Source organism: Marmota flaviventris, chromosome 17 (genome assembly GCF_047511675.1).
Source record: "Marmota flaviventris isolate mMarFla1 chromosome 17, mMarFla1.hap1, whole genome shotgun sequence".
In the NCBI taxonomy this organism is placed as follows: domain Eukaryota; kingdom Metazoa; phylum Chordata; class Mammalia; order Rodentia; family Sciuridae; genus Marmota; species Marmota flaviventris.
Window position 1 is genome coordinate 58,363,998 of NC_092514.1, and position 19,934 is coordinate 58,383,931.

The window sequence follows — 19,934 nt, forward strand, 5'->3', positions numbered from 1 at the left end:
CACCACTCCCAGTACCATCTTTACATTTTGTTGGAGAGCTGTGTTCTCCTATCCCATTTTTGTGGTTTGTCTTAGTGGTGAAACTTGGTAAAGGTGTCAGGGGGTCTTTGCTTTACCAGGGAGCATTTCACTTGGGTGTCTTCCTCTTTTCTAACAAAACTGCTGCAAGCCACTTCTGACTTTGAAATTCCAAAGGTGTTACGCTTTGTGTCTTCATTTTTAAATGCCATTTCCAGGCTATTTAGAAGAATATGAGAATAGCACCTTTTGTGCATTTGTTTTTTCTTTGTTGTTTCTCCATTTGCATTCCCCTTCCTCCCGCCCCCACGCATACCCAAAAAAACTCAGAAAATTTAACCTTATCTTCTAGCCATTCATTGACTTATATTTGTGAATATATATTTTCTAATCTTTAAATTTTAGCTTGGAAAAACTCCTCAGGATCTCTCAAAATTTTAAGCAGAAAATAAGCTCAGGTGAGACTGAGGGGGAAATTTTAGAAAATGACATACATGTATATCATGAATAATCAATGGGCATTGGCAGTTTTCCTCAAACCAAATGGTTAATAAGGAAATTCATATAATTGCTAGAAAAAAAGGCAGGATTTTTACTAGTTAAACCTCATTGAGATACAAAACTACCGATTCTTATGTTGCTGGAGCTTCCAGCAGATTTCTTAATTGAAGGACAGAAAATTCACATCCACTCAATGCCATTTGTTCAGAGCCCGGAGGAAAAGAGAGTGGCTTTGCCAGCAGAAAGGTTGGGAATTTGAGTGGTGGAGAGGGAAGGAGTCGAGCAGAAACGCCAGGAAGAACCAGGCAAAGGCATTTGGTGCCAGGAGTATCCACTTAGTTCTACAGCAGCCCTGGTGTTTCATCTTGGCTTATGCTGCTGAGAATGTTAGCTTTTGTGTCTGGCTAATTCTTCAACTTTTTAAAGTATATAGAAAGATGTCACCTCACATGTACACACTTTAAAATCTATATTTATTCTCTTGCTAAAGTTTTTTTTTTTTTTTTTCAGTACTGGGGATTGAACCCAGGGGCGCTTAAACACTGAGCCACAACCCCAGCCCTTTTTAATATTTTGTTTAGAGACAGGGTCTTGCTGAGTTGCTTGGAGACTCACTCACTAAATTGCTGAGGGTGGCTTTGAACTCAAAATCCTCTTGCCTCAGCTACCTGAGCTGCTAAAGTTTTCATTATGACAGGAATTTCCCTACTTGCTGCCTCCTTAACACATTTCTTTTATTCAGCTTTTGAATATAAGAGTTTGCCATAACTGTTTTCCACTCATAACATGGTATAAACCTACATAAAGAGAGTAACTCCTCTTTGTCTAATTTATTAACACATTGATTCTACATTGAATCTGTGAAAATATTGTTCTGGAAAGTACAAGTATTTGTATCAAAAGTCTGCCAATAGTTTTGTTTTTTCTATCAAAATCATATTGTGGGCTGGGGTTATGGCTTAGTGGTAGTGCACTCGTTTGGCATGTGTGAGGCACTGGGTTCAATCCTCGGCACCACATAAAAATAAATAAATAATCATATTATTTTAAATTGCTGGATAGGACTTGCTATGTCGTGATATTTCTCCTCTAAATGGAAGTTAAGTACTCAGTCCTTCACATTGTTAGAATCGGGATAGGAGCAATAACATGTTTATATTCCTTAATGTACTGGTGCATTTATTAAGATGTTATGTGTCCACACCTGACATTTTGTTAAAATCTTTTATTCAGAAGAGATTTGCAAAAGGAACAGGCATCTTTTGCTTAGTTCACATTTGAAGGGAGAATTAGATAACATTTTCCCCTGAAGAAATATTAATGTTCACTTTGTGGCTTTGTCTTTGCTTATGACTTCGTTTTGCTTGTTTCCATATTTGTTCATTAAAACCACAAGCGTATTATTTCAGTTGAAGTCAGTTTTTCTGGTAATTTTCCTTAACCAATATTTATAGAGTCATTTGCTCTTGATAACAATGAACTTTGCCATTCTAAAATGGCACTCACAAAAGGTGTATTTTGGGGGCTGGGGATATAGCTCAGTTGGTAGAGTGCTTGCCTTGCATGCACAAGGCCCTGGGTTCAATCCCCAGCACCACCAAAAAAAAATAAAATAAAATGGCACTCACAGTTCAGGTCTTTTGCATATCTGTGTCTTTTAGAGGGCCACCTATATCTTTAAAGGGGGAAAAAATCAGTATTAGTAAACTTAACTGTCAATTCTTCACAGTTTGAAATCAGGGAGATCACTTTTCCAAGTTCAGTAGTCACTTGCCTCTGAGTGTTAGCCAGTAGTAACCTCTGGTAAAAAGTGTTCAAAAAATCAACTATCAGGACTTGGGTGTAGCTCAGGAGGGTAGAACACTTGCCTAGCATGCATGAGGTCCTGGGTTTGATCCCTAGTACCACAAAAAAAGAAAAAACCCTCTTATTATTGGTCATTTGACTGAGCTTGGAGCTTCAGAACAATAGTGAACTGTGTAATGGTGATAAGGCATACTGGAGTGCCCTTTATTGTGGGCCTCAGTGATGGTTTACAACACTTGATCCAAGCAGTTTATACCAAGAATGGACTTTTAAATATTATTCTTCTTAGTCATACTTATGATTTACCCGTTCGGCATTTAGATGTCCATGCTGTATGCTTTCTGTCTCATGTAAGAGGCATTCACTTCTAAAAATAACACCTCTGGGTGATGATAAATTTTTGGCCAGCCAGCATTTGGTAAAAGGCAAGTATATTATACTTGAACTGACTTTAATGAATACCTTTTTTTATTTATAAATCAAAGATCTTTCCCAGCTGTGAAGAAGATACCTGAAGTCAAAGATACACAGCTGCTGGTCATTTTGATTGGAAGGTTCCAGGTATTAGATTAATTTTATGTATAAAATCATGTAATATCTTGAAGAATCTTACCACCCTATAGTGATAAATCCCCTTTACCTATACAGTGCAGTTGGGAGATAAAATGTCAGCCTACCTACATGTCCTACATGTCATAAATCTGTAATAATTCAGTTACCATCAAATGTTAGAATCATTAGGTTGAATTACATACTTATCACTCATTCTAGCCTCACATCATGGAGACTTTAAGATTTTCATTTGCTGTTGTCCCTAATGTAATCTTATTGCTTTGTTGTTTATAATAACAAATTAAGTGGCTTTTGTTCATGCATATTCCATATTAAAGAAGAAATCCTCAGTATTCTAAAATCCAGGAGTTCCACTGCAGTGCAAAATCAATACAGAGATAAAAAGTAAGTTCTGCCTTTTAGGTTGGCTTGTTGAACCAGACAAAGACAGTGGGCTATGTGCTTCCCAAGATTGAAAAAAAAATTAACTGTTCTCTCAATTATGTTTTCTTTAGCAAATCTCCTACAGAAGTCTCTACCTCGGTCATTAAGTATTGTGATATGATTAGCATATTGATACCAGAAAAACTTAGCTAGGACTTCCAACTTTTAAAGAAAATTTAAATGTAAAATTCAACTGTTAACCAGGAATCAAATGTCATGTGATGTGCAGTTTGGATATTGCATGAACAGCTAAGGATTGACCTGTTTCATTGCCAAAGATGATTTGTCATTGATTTTGTTCTGTACAGTTTATGTAAAACTTTCATGGTAGAGACAGGGTCTGTGCTCAGGGTCTTGTCTCTTGGAAGATTTTGTCAGTTTTATCAGTTCCAAATACAGTTTAGAAGATTCACTTGTGGTCTGTGCATCCTTTCTCAAAACTCGAAACCCTTTGAAAACTAGGCTGTGAGGAAATTTCATGGTTGGCATGTATACCATTCTTTGTATTAAATTGTTTCCAAGAACTTAATGGTTTACACAGAAAATCTGATATGAAAATCTCTTCTTGTACATTCACCTGTAAGTTGATCTTAGTGGGAATACGCGAGCAGAGAAACTTCCAGCTAGAAGTCTGGCCTCAAAAGAGGCCCTTTTGCATAGCAGGGCTGGTGCTCCTCTGGGTCTAAGTGGATTGGTGAATGTTTACTGTCACAAACTGGGAAGTACTGGTGGTCTCCTAGAGGAGGGGAAGGCTGGAGTCTAAGCTTGGGTGCTGGGAACGCCTTGTCTCTGACTTCCTTTGGTTCTGAGAGGCCTTTTCTGGAGGAAGAGTACCTTCCCCACCTAGGCACAGCCTCATCCACCTCTGAAGGGCGGTGCGGGTGTGGGTGAGGGGAGCGGTTATCCTTAGCCGAAACAAGACTCTGTTCCCAGATATAGGATAGCTGACTGGTAGGTCTCACACACCCCACCCTCAGCAGCAAAATTGTAAACTGGTCAGCTAACCATATTTGGTAATAAACTTGTGAGCCATTTGAAAGCTCTTGGGGCAGTTAAATCACTCCTGATTCTTAGTTTTAAAAGTGGATTATTTGGTAGATTTGCCATCAGAACAAATACCTGGAGAAGGTATTGGTATCAAAACTAAATCTCTGCTCTGTTTTTTACACAGAGCTTAAAAGCTTTTTTAGGTTTTATTAGACATGGCAGTGCACATATATATGGGTATATAACCCAGGGACTTGCACATGCTAAGCAAATAGTCTAACATTGAACTATGTCTCCCAGCCCTTATTTTGTATTTTAGTTTGAAACAGTTTCACCAAGTTGCTGAGGCTGGCATTGAACTTCCTGCTCAATCTCCTGAGTCACTAGGATTGCAGTTGTGTGCCACCACACCTGACTTACAAAATTTTAAGACCTTTTTTTTTTTTTTAGTTGTAGATGGGCACAGTACCTTTATTTTATTTATTAATGTGGTTCTGAGGATTGAACCCATGCCTCACACATACGAGACAAGTGTTTTACCACTGAGCCACAACCGCAGCCCACAAAATTTTATTAAGATAATTTACATGCAATAAAATTCACTCCAGCCCCAAAACCCACTCTTTTAAAATGTATAATTCTAAAAACACAGTTGATTCACCACTGAAAGACACTGAGTAGTTGCATCACCCAACAAAAATTCTATGTTTTGTAAATGACTCATCTTGGGAAAATATTTTGAAATGTGAGCCAGAATAAAAGGGAAGAAATGAATTATTTTAAATTATCTCCTCTGTTCAAGGAGATTTAGACCTGACATAGCACATGAATTTCATCTCTTCTGCCAGCTCCAAATGATTGATGGATGGCTGGAGGGGAGGACTTTGTACAAGGTTCAGACAAATTACCCCTAAGTGATTTTGGAAATGGCAGGGGATACTGGGAAAAACATGCCATCCATTTTTTAGATTTATTACTTTATTTATTTATTTATTTTTGGTAATGGGGATTGAACCCCCTGGGCCACATCCCAAGTCCTTTTTAATTTTTATTTTGAGACAGAGTCTTAGTAAGTTGTTAAGGTTGGCTTTGGACTTGTAATCCTCCTGTGTCAGCCTTCCAAGTTGCTGGGATTACAGGTGTAAATCCTGACCCTACCTAGTTTTTTAAGTATAAATTTTCAAAACATGAAATAGGATTCAGGACTTCCTAGTTTGTGACTGTAACTGGACCCATGGGAAAAGACCCATCCTACCTTGCATGTTCATGAGTGTCATTACTCAGAAATTTCTCCACCCCATATTAGATGACATCTTGGAAGAAGTTAGACATAGGAGGTGACTTAGAATTAGAAAACCACAAGGGGAAAGATGGTGACATGAGGACAAGTATTCATTGTCCAATAATTTCCTCTGCTCAACCCCCTCAATCCTGATGAAAATGCCCTGCCCTGCGCTGCCCTGCCCTGCCCTTCACATGCCATGCCTACTTAAACTAGACTGGGGAGTTATGAAAGAAAACTAAGGAAGCCCCTTGCTGGTGTCAATGAAAAACTGATTGGATTCCCTCTTTTATCCTTGGTCTCCCACAAACAAGTGTCCTTATCTTCTCTGCTCTCCTGAGGCCATCCCAGAAGCCCAGGGAGGCCAGCCTCCTTGAACTCCAGGCAAAGCAGAACCAAGCAACTGTTCATAACTGATTTCAGCACATGGCCAGTGACCTGAATGGGACCTGACCGTGGGGGAAAATGATACAGAACTAGATGGGTTTTTAACATTTTTATTTTTAGTATATGTAGTCCTGTGAAAGTGAAATGTTATCTTTGAGCCAGGAACATTGAAAAACACTGACAGGGAGCTGCTTTGGCCTGGCCCATTTTTCTGAAGGCACATTGCAGTTGTGGCCTCAGCCCAGCAGGCAAAGGCATGTTGGGTCTGTACCCAGGTGCTGTTCAGAGCAGTAACAAGTCTCATCCTCTGACTGCAGAGGGTCTGCAGGAAGACTGGGGCACCATAAGAAACTTTGAACCTTAAAAACCCTGGAAACAGTAAATGCAAGTTGTCAGGACTGTTTACTTCACATTTCAGATTGGAAAGTGATCAAGACTTTGGAAACATCAACAAGGATCTGCAGGATCTGGACCAGTCAGATTATAGACCAATTTGTAATTATACTGTTGGTTCTAGAATTCTACTTTGCTGGGGCAGAGTTGTGGGGGGGGGTGACCTAGAAGAAATGGTGTGTGTGGGTACTTTTATTTAATTCACAGCCCTTAAGCAGTAAGTAGCCATTCACACCAGCTCTTCTGAATAGCAAGCTATGGTCCTGAGAAATAGCTAGAAGGCAGAGTACAGTATTTGGCAGAAATGCAGGATAAAGATGTTGGGGAGATGATGTCTTTTTTTTTTTTTTATTCTTCTGGTACTGGATCAAGCCCAGGGGCATTTTCCTCTGAGCTACATCCCCAGCCCTTTTTATTTTTTGAGGCTGGGTCTCACTAAGTTGCTGAGGGTCCCACTTAATTGCTGAAGCTAACCTTGAACTTGGGATCTTTCCTCCTCAACCCCAGGAAGGATTATTGTGAGATGAGAAATGTGGAACACTAGTCTAGCCAGGGTCTGCCTGAGAAGAGTGCAAGAAGGTCAGCATAGATTGGTCTAGAATAGGTGCCTGAGCAGAAGCCCCTGACCCTTGATTTGGCATTACCAGTTAAAAGACAAGATGCCTGTTTTTATTTGAAGGTCAGATCAGCAATGAATCACTGGTTTTTATATTACATGGAACATACATCAAAAAGTTCCTTTGGGGGGCTGGGGTTGTGGCTCAGTGGTAGAGTGCTCTCTGGGATGGTAGAGTGATTACTGGGTTCCATCCTCAGCACCACATAAAAATAAAGATATTGTGTGTCCCCCTTAAACTAAAAAATAAATATATTAAGAAAAGGTTCCTTTGGGCTTGGGGTATTTAGCTCATTGTTAGAGCACATGATTCCCTGGTTTTCAATCCCTAGCACCCTGCCAAAAATTGTTGTTTATCTAAAATTCAGGTTTACCTGTTTGTCCTGTTTTTATTTGCTAACTAATTTATAAATTGTATTTGTTAATGAATCTGCAAATTTTAGTTTGACATGCATTCTGAAGTCTGGTAACAGGATGGGAAAAACTTTAATCAGATATTAAGAAAACTATGAACATAAACTGTTGACTTGAGTCTGAGCTGTTTCACACAGAAAGATACTTAGTCGTGTTGCCAGTGAGGAATATTGGTTTTTCCTATTTATGGCGACTCTCCTATGATGTAAAACGTTTTTTGGTTCTGCAATTTCCTCAGTAAGTAACAATATATAATACCACATTAACCCAAACTCAGGCTAGCAGCAACCTGCTTTTGTAAAAAACAGTCCAGGGCTGGGGATGTAGTTCAGAGGTAGAGCACTCTCCTAGCATGTGCAAAGCCCTGGGTTCAGTCCCCAATACTGCAGAAAAATAAAAAATTAAAATAATGAAAAAGTCCACTCCTGACTATATTGTCAAAATAATTGGAATCAGGATATCAAAGAGATATTTGCATATCCTTAAAACAGCATTCTTCACAATGCCCAAGAGGTACAAACAGCCCAAATGTCCATAGAGAGAGGAATAGATTAAAAAATGTCATATATCCATGCAGCAGAATTATTATTCAGCCTTAAAAGAAGAAAATCCTTTTATGCTTACAACATGGATGAGATTTGAGGACATAATGCTGAGTGGAATAAACCCAGTCACAAAAAGACATCTGTGTGAGTATGAATCCACTCATATGTGGTGTTTAAAAGAGTAAAAATTACAATAATAGGCTGAGGACATAGATCAGTAGATAGAGTGCTTGCCTTGCATGCACAAGGCCCTGGGTTTAATCCCCAGCACCACCAAAAAAAAGAAAGAAAAATTACAGGAACAGAAAATAGGATAGTAGTTGTCAGGGACTAGAGGGAGGGAGAAATTAGTTGGTTGATGGGTAGAGTTTGCTTGCTTGTTTGTTTTGCTACTGGAGATTGAACCTAGGGGCACTCAACAACTGAGCCACATTCCCAGCCCTTTTTATTTTTTATATTGAGACAGGATCTTGCTAAATTGCTGAGTCTGCTCTCAAACTTGAACTTCTGTCTCAAACTCTCAAGTTGCTGGGATTACAAGTGTGGCACCACCACGCCCAGCCCCAGCCCCTTTTTGAAAATTTCGAGACAGGGTCTCACTAAATTGGTTAGGGCCTAAATTGCTGAGGCCGTCCTCCTGCCTCATTCTCCTGAGTTTCTGGGATTACTGGCATGAGCCACCATACCCCAACATGCCCCACCCAGCCAAGATTTTGAGTTTAGCACGATGAAAATAGAGCTCTATTACATAATAATATGCATATAATCAAGACTACTGAACTATCCACTTAGAAATCATCAAGAGGGCCAGGCATGGTGGCACACGCCTGTAATTCCAGGAGGAATTGGGAGGCTGAGGAAGAGGATCTCAAAATCGAGGCCAGCCTCAGCAATTTACTGAGGCCCTCAGCAACTTAGTAAGACCTTGTTCTCAAAATGAAAAATAAAAAGGATCAAGGATGTGCCTCAGTGGTAAAAGACCACTGGGATCAATGTCTAACACCAAAAAAAAAAAAAAAATCTGGTTTATTTTATTTATATATATACATTTCATATAAATATATAGTTAATATAAATATATAAAACCAAAGGGTAAATTTTATATGGTATTTTACTACAATTAATTTTTTAAAGACTTAAAGGGGAAAAAAACAAGGGAGAGAAATGAATTACAGTAGATGGGGTAGAGAGAGAAGATAGGAGGGGAGGGGAGGGGGGATAGTAGAGGATAGGAAAGGCAGCAGAATACAACAGTCACTAGTATGGCAATATGTAAAAACGTGGATGTGTAACCGATGTGATTCTGCAATCTGTATATGGGGTAAAAATGGGAGTTCATAACCCACTTGAATCAAATGTATGAAATACGATATGTCAAGAGCTTTGTAATGTTTTGAACAACCAATAAAAAAAAAGACTTGAATTTTATAGCATCTCAAGATATATAGAGACAGATACTACAATTAATTTTTTGAAGCTGGGAGTTAAAGCCAGGGTTCCTTTACCACTGAGCTACAACATCAGTCCTTTTTTTTTTTTTTAAAGAGAGAGTGAGAGAGAGACAGGGAGAGAGAGAGAATTTTAATATTTATTTATTTTTTTTTTAGTTCTCGGCGGACACAACATCTTTGTTTGTATGTGGTGCTGAGGATCGAACCCGGGCCGCACGCATGCCAGGCGAGCGCGCTACCGCTTGAGCCACATCCCCAGCGCCAACATCAGTCCTTTTTATTTGTCATTTTGTGACAGGGTCTTACTATATTATCCAGGCTGGCTTTGAATTTGTGACCCTCCTGCCTCAACCTCTCAAGTCATTGGGTTTACAGGTGTATACTACTGTGCTCACTAAAATTCAATTTAAAAAAATAAGCAAAATCAATACTATGGATATAAAAAAGCCACCATAGTCCCTCCTGTTCCCACTCCTCCCACTGTTTAGTCTACCAATTCTTTCCAAAAATATTTATGCACATGCAAGCATATGCATATGTCCACTCTTAGTGAACCACATATCCAGTGAAATTTCAATTGCTATCTTTAGTAATAGCAGACTTCAGAATCCCAAATCCAAAACTGTTGGCACCAAAATTAGAGAACTTTAACTGCTTGAAAGGGAACACTTAGAAATTCAGCAGAACATCTACTGCTAGTGTATGTGACTTAACTTCCCATAGAGAGTATAACTGTGCACTATGGTACAGACCTTAAAGTGAAATGAAAAGAGATCTAAGAGCTTTTTAAGCTTCTTTTTTTGTTGGGGGTGGGGTGGGGGGTGGAGAGGGTAGGGATCAGAGATTGAACCCAGGGACCCTGAACCACTGAGCCACATCCCCAACCCTTTTTGTTGTATTTTGCAACAGGGTCTTGCTAAGTTGCTTAGGGCCTTGCTAAGTTGCTGAGGCTGGCTTGAATTTGTGGTCCTCCTGCCTCAGCCTCCTGAGCTGCTGGGATTACAGGCATGTGCTACCTTTTAAGCTTCTTAACATTACCTTTTGAGGGCATAATTTACTGACAATAAATGTACCTGTTTTCATTGTTTATACATTGTATATAGTACAATGACTAGTGCAAATACCATATCTCCTTTTTCCTTTTTTTTTTTTTTTTTTTTTTGACTGGGGATTGAACCCAGGCGCACCTTACCACTGAGCTACATCTCCAGCCCTTTTAAATTTTCTTTCTTTCTCTTGCTTCAGCCTCCTGTGTACTGGAATCACAGGTGTGCGCCACTGCAGCCTACGCACTGCCTCCTTTTGGGAGGATAATTCTCAGTTTTATTGACTTATTTTTTCCAGTTATGAAGTTATTACATGCTTCTTATAAAATTTATAGCTAGACTGGAGCAGTAGTTTATGCCTGTAACCCAGCAGCTCAGGAGGCTGAAGCAGGAGAATCACAAGCTCCAAGCCAGCCTCAGCAATTAAGAGTCAATTTAGGAAGACTCTGTCTCAATATTAAAAATAAAAAGGAATGGGGATGTGACTCCCTGGTAAAGTACCCGTAGATTCAATCCCCAGTACCAAAATAATAACAGTTTATAGCTGGGCGAGGTGGGGCTCACCTGTATTCCCAGCTACTTGAGATGCTGAGGCAAGAAGATTGCAAGTTCAAAGCCAGCCTCAGCAACTTAGCGAGGCCCTAAACAACTTAGCAAGGTTCTGTCTCAAAAAAAAGAAAAGAAAAAGGGCTGGGGATGTAGCTCAGTGGTAAAGCAACCCTGGATTCAATCCCTAGTCCCCCCCTCCAAAAAGTAATATATATGTACATATCTTAAGAATTGAAAGTACAAAAATGTATAAACATATCCTTTTCCCAGAAGCCTCTCTGTCCAAGTGTCTGTTTTGGTGAATTCCAGCACAGGTTTCCCCTGTCTGTCAGCCTGTCAATGAGGTGTCGTCCTGGAAACCTTCTCATTGTTTCACTTCCCAAATCTCAGGGTACTTTTTACAGCTCTGTCACCCTGCCTTCTGCTTGGGAACTCCCTTGGTGGCACACGTGGGTACCTGGCTGCTGTAACATAGTGCTCTTTGCCACAGCAGCATTCAGGGTTCTTGAGAACAAGACAGGATCCCTTGCTCTCTCTCCAAAATGGTACTGTCTAGTATCTTCATTAATAAATTCTCTGTATAAGGATTGGTAAGCCATTTAATTTTTTTTATTATATTTTTTGGTACCAGGAATTGAACCTGGGGGATGCTTAACTACCAAGCCATATCCTCAGCTCTTTTTAATTAAAAAAAAAATTTATTATGAGACAGGGTCTCCACTAAGTTGCTTGAGGCCTCCCTAAGTTGCTGAGGCTGGCCTTGAACTTACAGTCCTCCTGCCTCAGCTTCTTGAGTTTTGTGGGATTAGAAGCATGGTCATTCTGCCTGGCTGACAAGCTGTTTTAAGCACCATCCTGAAAACTAGAAACCTTATCAAATTTAGCCCAAATAAATTTCTCAGATTGAGAATCTCCATATTTAGGCCAGATCATGGGAAGATGGAGGCCAGTAAGTACCCACTTCTGATGTGGTCTGACCAGAGCACAGGGACTGCTGCCTTAGAAATAAAGTGCCCTCACCAAGGAAGGTGACCAGCTGCTGAGGTTTGCTCCATTTCTGTGTGATGTGCTCTAGGAGGAACGTGGGTAGACTGGGACATGTCCAGAGTGGAGTGACAGAGCAGGGCAAGGCTTGAGCCTGTGGCCTGCCAGAAGTTCTTAAGGAATCTGAAAGGATTTTTAGCCTTATGTGGGGGGAAATCATGGCATTTATGTGAAGGGCCAGAGGGTAGAAAATTTGTGTTTCCCAATAAAGAATCCTTTGCTTTTAGAGGAAGCCACACAAAGGCCAAGTGTGCAGAAGGAAGGGAGGAAGGGGCTGGCAGTTATTTTCTTGGGTTCCTTTCATCTCCAGGTCCTGTGTTTCTGTTGGAACAAGCAGGGTTTTAGTTTCCATTCCCTTTGTGACACTATTAAGGTTTTTTTCCTTACATCTTTTATTCTCTCCTTAAGTGCTGGGAGACACTGGGCAGGTAATTTTAGTATGTAAACACTATAAAGTTTTGACGGTTATGAATGGCTCAGGAAGGCGCAGGAAAGGAATGAACCCGTAAAAGTCCTTGGAAGAGGGTGGAAGGCCTGTGTCTGGGGGCAGCAGTGCTTTTTCCATCTCAGAGCTTTGTTTGCACTCTGGGCCATGTCAGCAGCCTCCCAACAAGTGTGGCAGGTGGTCCTGTGTAAAAGCTCTGGGAGGACACGGCCTTGAACCAGACCCCCTTGGTGGCCTCACGGAGTTGCAGAATATAGGAGCTTGACATAAAAGCAACAGCACCAGGCACTTGTTACGGGCAGCCTGAGAGTGAGCTCAAGGTGGGGCGTCCTATAAGTTTCATTACCTCTGGTTTCATTACCTGTGGAGTGGGGACACCAATAGCCCCATGTTTGGTGTTTGCTAGTGACACCTGAGATGCCATGTGGGACTGGCCCAGAGCCAGTGCTCCACATCTAGGGGCCATGAGTTCTAAGGCTTCCTGGAGGGGTGCTGGGGAGAATGAGGTTCCCACTGATAAATCCAGAAAGCTGAAGAGGGGAGCTAATGGTGAGGAGGGGGGTTGGGAATATAATTCCAATTTTTTGGGGGGGTGTACCAGGGATTGAACTCAGGGACACTCCACCACTGAGCCACATCCCAGCCCTATTTTGTATTTTATTAGAGACAGGGTGTCACTGAATTGCTTAGCACCTCGCCAAATTGCTGAGGCTGGCTTTGAACTCGTGATACTCCTGCCTCAGCCTCTTGAGCCCAGCCTGTGCCACCGTGCCCAGCCTGTAATTCCAATTTTTTCTTTGCAGCAACAGGTAGGTTGTTCTTTCATTTCTATTGTGCAATGAAAAAGAAATTTCCACACTGAGCACATATCAGCGAGTATGTCTCAAATTGTGTTGTGACTACATCCTGAAGCCACTCAAATTCCCCATCAAACCCTAGTTAACTAGTACAGCTGTGAGCTGATCTGGGTCTTGGGGCCCTCTTGGGTGTTCCCCTTGGTTCTAATCCAACACGCCTCCATCTGGCCTGCTTTAGTTTTTCTGGTTCACTCATTCTGCAAACACTGATTAAGCCCCAGTGCTGCAGGTACCAGAATCCATGCTGCAAATGACCCATGGAGGCAGGCTGTCTTCCCCACTTCACAGGGGAGTAGGTGGGCTCCAGGCTCAGGGCACTGATGGGAATGTGCTCTGAGAGCACAGGGCAAAGGCACCCGTCCCAGGCTGGCTTTCTGGAGCAAGTGACAGGTAATTGAGCCTAGTGGATGAGTAGGAGTCAACGCGGGGGTGAAATCATAAATGGGAAAAAGGCCCAAGGGTCGGAACTGTCAAGGAACTGAAAGAAATTCCGCAGGTTGCAGCCTAGAAGGAAAGATGGGTGGAAATGAGCAGGAGAGGTGAGCTGGGAACACCGGCAGCCAGAGCCGGCTGCGGGAGCAGATGGGGTGGGTGGCCAAGAGTGGAGTTGGCTGTGGCCTTGAGTCAGATGGCCAGAGGGAGGAGGTGGGTTTGGAGTTGTGGTCCCCAGAGTTTGCTTCCAGGGCTGGAGGGGTGGTGAGGAGCTGGCTGGGAACAATTCCATGGAGAAGCTGTAAAAGTACTGGGGCCTGTTGGATTTGGTGGCTTTTTTTTTTTTTAAAGGATGGAAAAGCCTTGAGTCATGGAAAGCAGAAGATATTGGGGGAGAGGATTGGTGAATGGCAGAAATGATGTTCTAAGACTGTAGGAGGAAAGGCATTAGATGTACAGGGGGAGAGTTGGCCCTGGTGGAAGGGCCTGGAAGTAGTGACAAGAATGCAGGTGGGGCTGTGGGTGGCCTCAGAGGGACATCTCTCGGCCAAGAGTGCAAGGCCCTGGGTTCCATTCCAGCATGGCAAAAAAAAAAGTCAGAGGAGACCCTCAGAGCAGGGGAAGTAGGAAAGGGGAGCAGAGACATTATGACATTCTCTCGTGAGAAGGGGTAGGGTGGGGGGAGTTTGAAGGGAGCAGAGGAGGTGAGAGGAAATGCTGGGGAATAAGGAGAACAGCCATCAGGGCAGAGCCCGGAGCCACAGCAAGTGTGCCTATCTGAGGCTAGGGACTGGTTTTGCAGTGACAGCAGTCTAAGCCATCCTAAGGGGTTCTCTTTTCCCCGAGGAGAAGCCCTATCTCCCACCACCCCACTCCTGTGCTTTAGTTCTCCACCCAGGAGTGACCCTCAGATTGGAGAAGGGACAGTTGCCCTGTGATCAGAGCTTCCCCTGGGAACGTCATTGGGTCTGCCCTGGGTGGAGAGGCTGGCACGTCTTCACAGTGACCTCTGAATGAGGGTGACACCTTATTCTCAGAGGAGCCAGGATCAGGCTCGACATGGAAGAGGCTGCAGGGGTCAGGCTGGAGGAAAGGCAGAGAGCAAGTTTATTTTTAAACCCAAGTGGGCACTAGAACTGCCAGCAAGAAGCAGACGGCTCTCGGGGAGAGTGGAGATTGGCAGCCAGTCAGGCACTTGTCAGGAAACCTGGAGGCTGCCCAGCAGGCAGGGGTTCAGGCGGCTGAAGGCCAGGACCACGTGGGAGGGGTCGGTGGATGAGAGGAGCAGGGTTAGCACTTCGGAGTTCAGCTCCAGCACTGCCCCAGGAGGCAGTGGGGACTGGAGGATGAGACCTGGAGTCCCCCAACCCCCTGAGAAGTGCCTTTGTTCCCTCACCCGTTGGCTTAGTCTTGATCTATATCAGCTGGACCAGGTGACTAGCTCTGTGAGGGAGTAGAGGTCAATCAGGAGTCTGTTAAGGGCTCCTTGCTGCTAAAACTCCCTCATTGGAGGTGTTCTGTCAGCATTCTGCAGAGCCAGGTGGCTCTTGGTCCTGAGAGCTGACCTGGAATGTGGCCTGTGGCCTACTGGAAGGTCTCCCCCTCTGCTCTGCGCCAACGGCGCTGCCCACGGCTTCATAACTCCATCGACCTCACCAGGGCCAAGACAAAGGTGCAGGATGCTGACAGGCCCTCTAAGAACTCCTGCACCACTGCAAGGGGTCCCAGGATCCTCTTCAGGAACTGTCACCAGGGCTGGTCCCCAGGTTGTAAAAGCTGAAGCCTCTCAGAGGACATGATAACAATAGCTCGAGCCCCAGCACTAACCCTCGTTATTTTACTTTCAACAGCAGATGGCTTGAAGAGCCCATGGGCAAGAGCTCTGAGCATTTGGCTAGAAGTCTTCAGGAGTCTTCTTGGCACCCAGCCTCAGGGTTGGCTGCTTCTCTCTCCCGCTGACCTTCTGGAAAGGTTGGTAGAAATCTTATATTACTTCCAGCAAGTCCCAGGGCTCTGAGCCCCTTTCAGGGCAAAGCAAATCTAGGTCTCTCACTCTAGTTATAATTTCCCCGTCTTGCCTTCCAGAAAGGACTGTACACATGGCTTCTCTGACCTCTGATGAGGCAGCGTCTGTTGTAACTGATCCAGGTCCCTCTGTGTGTCTGCTGCCTCTTCCTCCTTACCTCAAGCTTCCTGGGTTTCAGTCTTGCTACTTCATAGCACCAGTTGTAGGCACTTGTAGCCACTGAGCACTTGAAATGTGGCTAGTCCAAACCTAGATGTGCTTCAAGAGCAAAATACATTCCTGATTTTAAAGATTTAGTGCAAAAAAAAAAAAAGAACCTAACATCCCAATAATTATTTTTTTGTTGATTACATGTGGAAGTGAGAATGGTTTGGATATATTAGATTTAATAAAATGCATTATCTTTATCTGTTTCTTTTTAAACTAGGCTACTAGAAAATTTAAAAACTCACCTGTAGCTTGCTGTGAGGCCTACATTCTATCCTGTGGGACACAGGTCTAGACACAGGGATGAGCCATGATGAATGTGTCATTGTTCCTTCAACTCAACAGGTAGACTGTCTGAGCACCTGCAAGGTGTAGCGAGGGCTTCCTGACCCCAGCTCTCCATCCTGGCCACCTTCAACAGGAGAGGGCAGGCAGTGAGCAGCCATGTCAACCTGAGCAGACAGCTAGGAACTGGAATCCGTACCTGTGATCCATCCAGAAATCCTACGGGGTGTGTGCTAACTCATTTGTGGGGGGACTCAGAGGCAGCTGGGGGTTGTGATCTAATAGAAGGACTTTCTACTTTGGAAAAAACACCCCTGAGTATTTCTTGCAATAGGCAAGCTTCCCAGCAATTTCAAATTCTTGATCCCACTCCCCACTGTTTCGGAACCACTCCTCCAAACTGCCTGTGACGTATTCTGAGTAAAAGTCACTCCTCTCAGATGATCAACCTGTTTGGGACACACCAGAAGCTCCATTCCAGCCCACAGGCATTTATTTCCTCCTGGAAAGTTTCAGAGAGAGGTGCTGGCATCATAGGCAGGGAGGCCAGAGGCAGAAGGCATGGGCACCTCCTGGCACTCCCATTGCCAGCCAGCGCCTGCTCTTTCCTGAAGCCTCTGTTCCTGTAGGCACTCAAAGATAACACAGCACCAAGGCAGGGAGGTGGCAGGTGACCCTGCACTGACCTTCAGAGCTACGACTGCTGAACCTCCCCTATGCCCTCTCTGCCAACTATCTACTAATAGCCTCAAATTTCAGTCGTTCAGGGGCCAGCAGTGGACTCAGCAGACCAGCAACTGGGAACCGAGAAGGGGTTAAGTGTAGAGATGGAGCTGTTGAGAGGCAGGAGCAATGGAAAAAGTTAAAAATAGGGTATCCAGCCCAGAGCAAGGAAGCAAGGGACACTCAGACTTGGGTCCTTGACTGACGGGTTTGAGAATGTCTCTTGCCTCTTCACCCTGTACACTGAATGGAAAAGCTGCCCATCAGCCTCTGGAGATGCCTCAGGTGTTCCCTGCATCGGGGGCACTGAGATGCTGCAGTAGGGTGGGGACCGGGAATCTAAGTTGAACGTGACCCTGTGTCCTAACTCTGTGTATGAATTCAGGTGGTCCTGGGAGTTCTGCCATTTGGGACTAGGGCTCTGATCCTGGCCCTCCTAGCTGCCCTCTCCCCAGGACCATGCCTGGTGCTGCACCATCTCCTCCCTGTCCTGTCGTCCCTCCTTTTCCTGCCTGTGGGCTGGAATGGAGCTTCTGGTGTGTCCCCCTTTCTTTTTTCTCTTCCCTGACTGCACCAGACTTCCAGTGCCGATGGACCCTCCCAGGGTAGGTCCTTCCCTCCGCCTCCCCAGACAGAGCACCTCCTGGCCCAGAGGGGACTGACATGCCAGAGTAGGGTAGAAAAGAGGTTCTGGGCTCACACTGGGGCCACTAACCAGTCTTGACCACCCCAGCTGGGCAGAGAGAGTAGAGGGTGGGAACAGAGCGCTGTGCCCTAAGAGTACAGCTGGTACTGGGCTGGCCCAGCTTTCTGGAATCTCTGGAGTGAAGAGAGACTTTTTTTGGCATTGGCCTTAACAGGGAGGTTGAGTGTCCTGCGTGCTCAGCAGAAGCCAGAGCAGGGGCAGTGTCTTTGTTGGGGCAGGCAAGGAAAGGAGGGCTGGGCCTCCACCCGGTGTCTGTTTCCTCGCCCGGAATGGGAGAGAATGGGAAGTCATGCCCCTTCCTCTCCTTGTGTTCCTGGGGGCTCCCTTCCTGCCCCCAGCTCCCTGCTCCCCCCCAGTAATCAAGCTTCTTGCCAAGTCCCAGGAGGGAGAGGGCCTGAGTCACACATTAAGGCCATTTACAGAAAGGAGAGACACAGGTTGGTGTGAGCTCCGTGGAAGCCCCAGGATGTGATCTTTAATTGATTTGATATTCCTGGCCCTGCCTCCCCACCCCAAGCCCCAGATGACCTATGTACAGAATGCATAGGGAGCCAGGTCCAGGCCAGGCCAGAGAAGTCCCCACTCCCCACTGGGCACTGCCAGGCTGTACCGTCAGGGCGGGACAGGAGGATGCAGACAGCTGGGAGCCAGGATCCACTGGTCACAGGAAGTCTCTTCTCCATGTCCCCACCCCCACGGGCACGTGAGCACACAGACATGCCCATGTGTGCGGAGGCATTCACACTTGTGCAGAGATGTGGGTCCACATGCTTGTGCCCAGATGCATTGCCACTTGTGTGCCCATGTGCCACCTGAGAATGGAGGCCTCAAGGTATCGTGGCAAGAGTGCAAAGCCCAGGCCTTGACCAGCCTCAGGTTGTGGAGCAGAATTGGAAAAAGGGGCCACCTGCTCAGCCCCTTCACTTGGGCAGAGCCAGCTGGGGCACAGTACTGAGGACCTCACTGTAGCTGATGTCACCCAGTCACCTGAAAGGCTGTCAATGGGTCCCAGACTCATTTGCCTCTGAGGGTGGTTTGGATAAGTGGGGAGCCATTTCCTCCTTGATTCCTCTTCAGAGAGGCCCCAGAAAGAGGGACACAAGCAGGCAACTTAGAGACCCTGGGGTGTTCAGAAATCCCTTCTGAGTCTAGATGGTGAACCCTGGGGTGGGGCGACTCCATCCATTGTGGCTTTCATCCATAAGGTAGCCCTCTGCTCATCACTTTTAGGGTCACAGAGCCAGAGCTCCTGCATCTCAAGTGAGGGCCATGAGGGCAGGCTGGGGGCAGGCCTGTTTGTGGGAGGGCTGAGGAGAGCTGCAGGCCTTAGTCAGGCTCTCAGGCGTGGCTGCATCAGGGTCAGAGGAGAACAGATAGGGACACATCTGTAAACTTACTGGTTGGGCCTGGAAGGGATCAGGGAGTAGAAAAGGGTTTGATGAGGCCTTGAGAACTTTTCTAGAAACCTAGGATGGTCCCCAAGACCTGCCCTTTCCTCATCTTCTCTTACCTCATAGGCACTACCCCTCCAGGCACTGGGACACTACTGGCCCTACCTACCTAAAGAGCCCTCCCTGGGAGGATGGCCTGGCCTGGGACTGCCAGGCCCCGTCAAGGGGCACCTAAACCCTGAGTCAGCCCCAGAATTACCCTTATCGAAAGGGGAAGGTGCCATTTTATTTCAGGGACTATATTTTCTGGTCCCCTGCCCCCACAATACATGTGTCCAGGCAGGAACCAGATTGTTGTTTGGGAATTGAAGACAATCTGGGACATGTGGTCACCGTACCCACAACCTAGCCTTGGGCACGGGACAGGCAGCTTTGGTTTGAGATCAGCACACATACTTCTGAGCTCCTCAAGGCTGGGGTTGGGGGCGGGGCAAGCAGGACATCCAGCCACTGAGTTCAGTGACAGGATTCCAGGTGTGTGCATCCCAGGGGAGGGTCTCCCTGAGATGACCGTACCTCAGTTCCTCCAGGCCCTCTGGTAAATGTCAAAATATCCCTATAGCTGCCCTGGCTCCAGCACCCCCAAGGTTACATTCATTAGTTAAGATTCAATTAAAAATAAAAAGTAGATGTCAGCCCCTTCCCGCTAGGTCCTAGAGAGCTGAGTCCCTGGTACCAGCTGTCTAGTTCTGAAGAGGGGCCATCCCAGGCTGTGTCCGCTGGTGGCTGCCTGCCCCCACTGGGGCACCACTCCAGGCCCCCCCACT

At 45.1% G+C, this 19,934-nt stretch overlaps 1 non-coding gene across 1 annotated transcript; it reads left to right on the forward strand.

Moving 5' to 3' along the window:
• The first annotated feature begins 2,046 nt into the window (after positions 1–2,046).
• Trnaa-ugc (transfer RNA alanine (anticodon UGC)) lies at positions 2,047–2,119 on the forward strand. The gene has a single exon. It is a non-coding gene; the product is annotated as a tRNA-Ala (tRNA).
• The last annotated feature ends 17,815 nt before the right edge of the window (positions 2,120–19,934 follow it).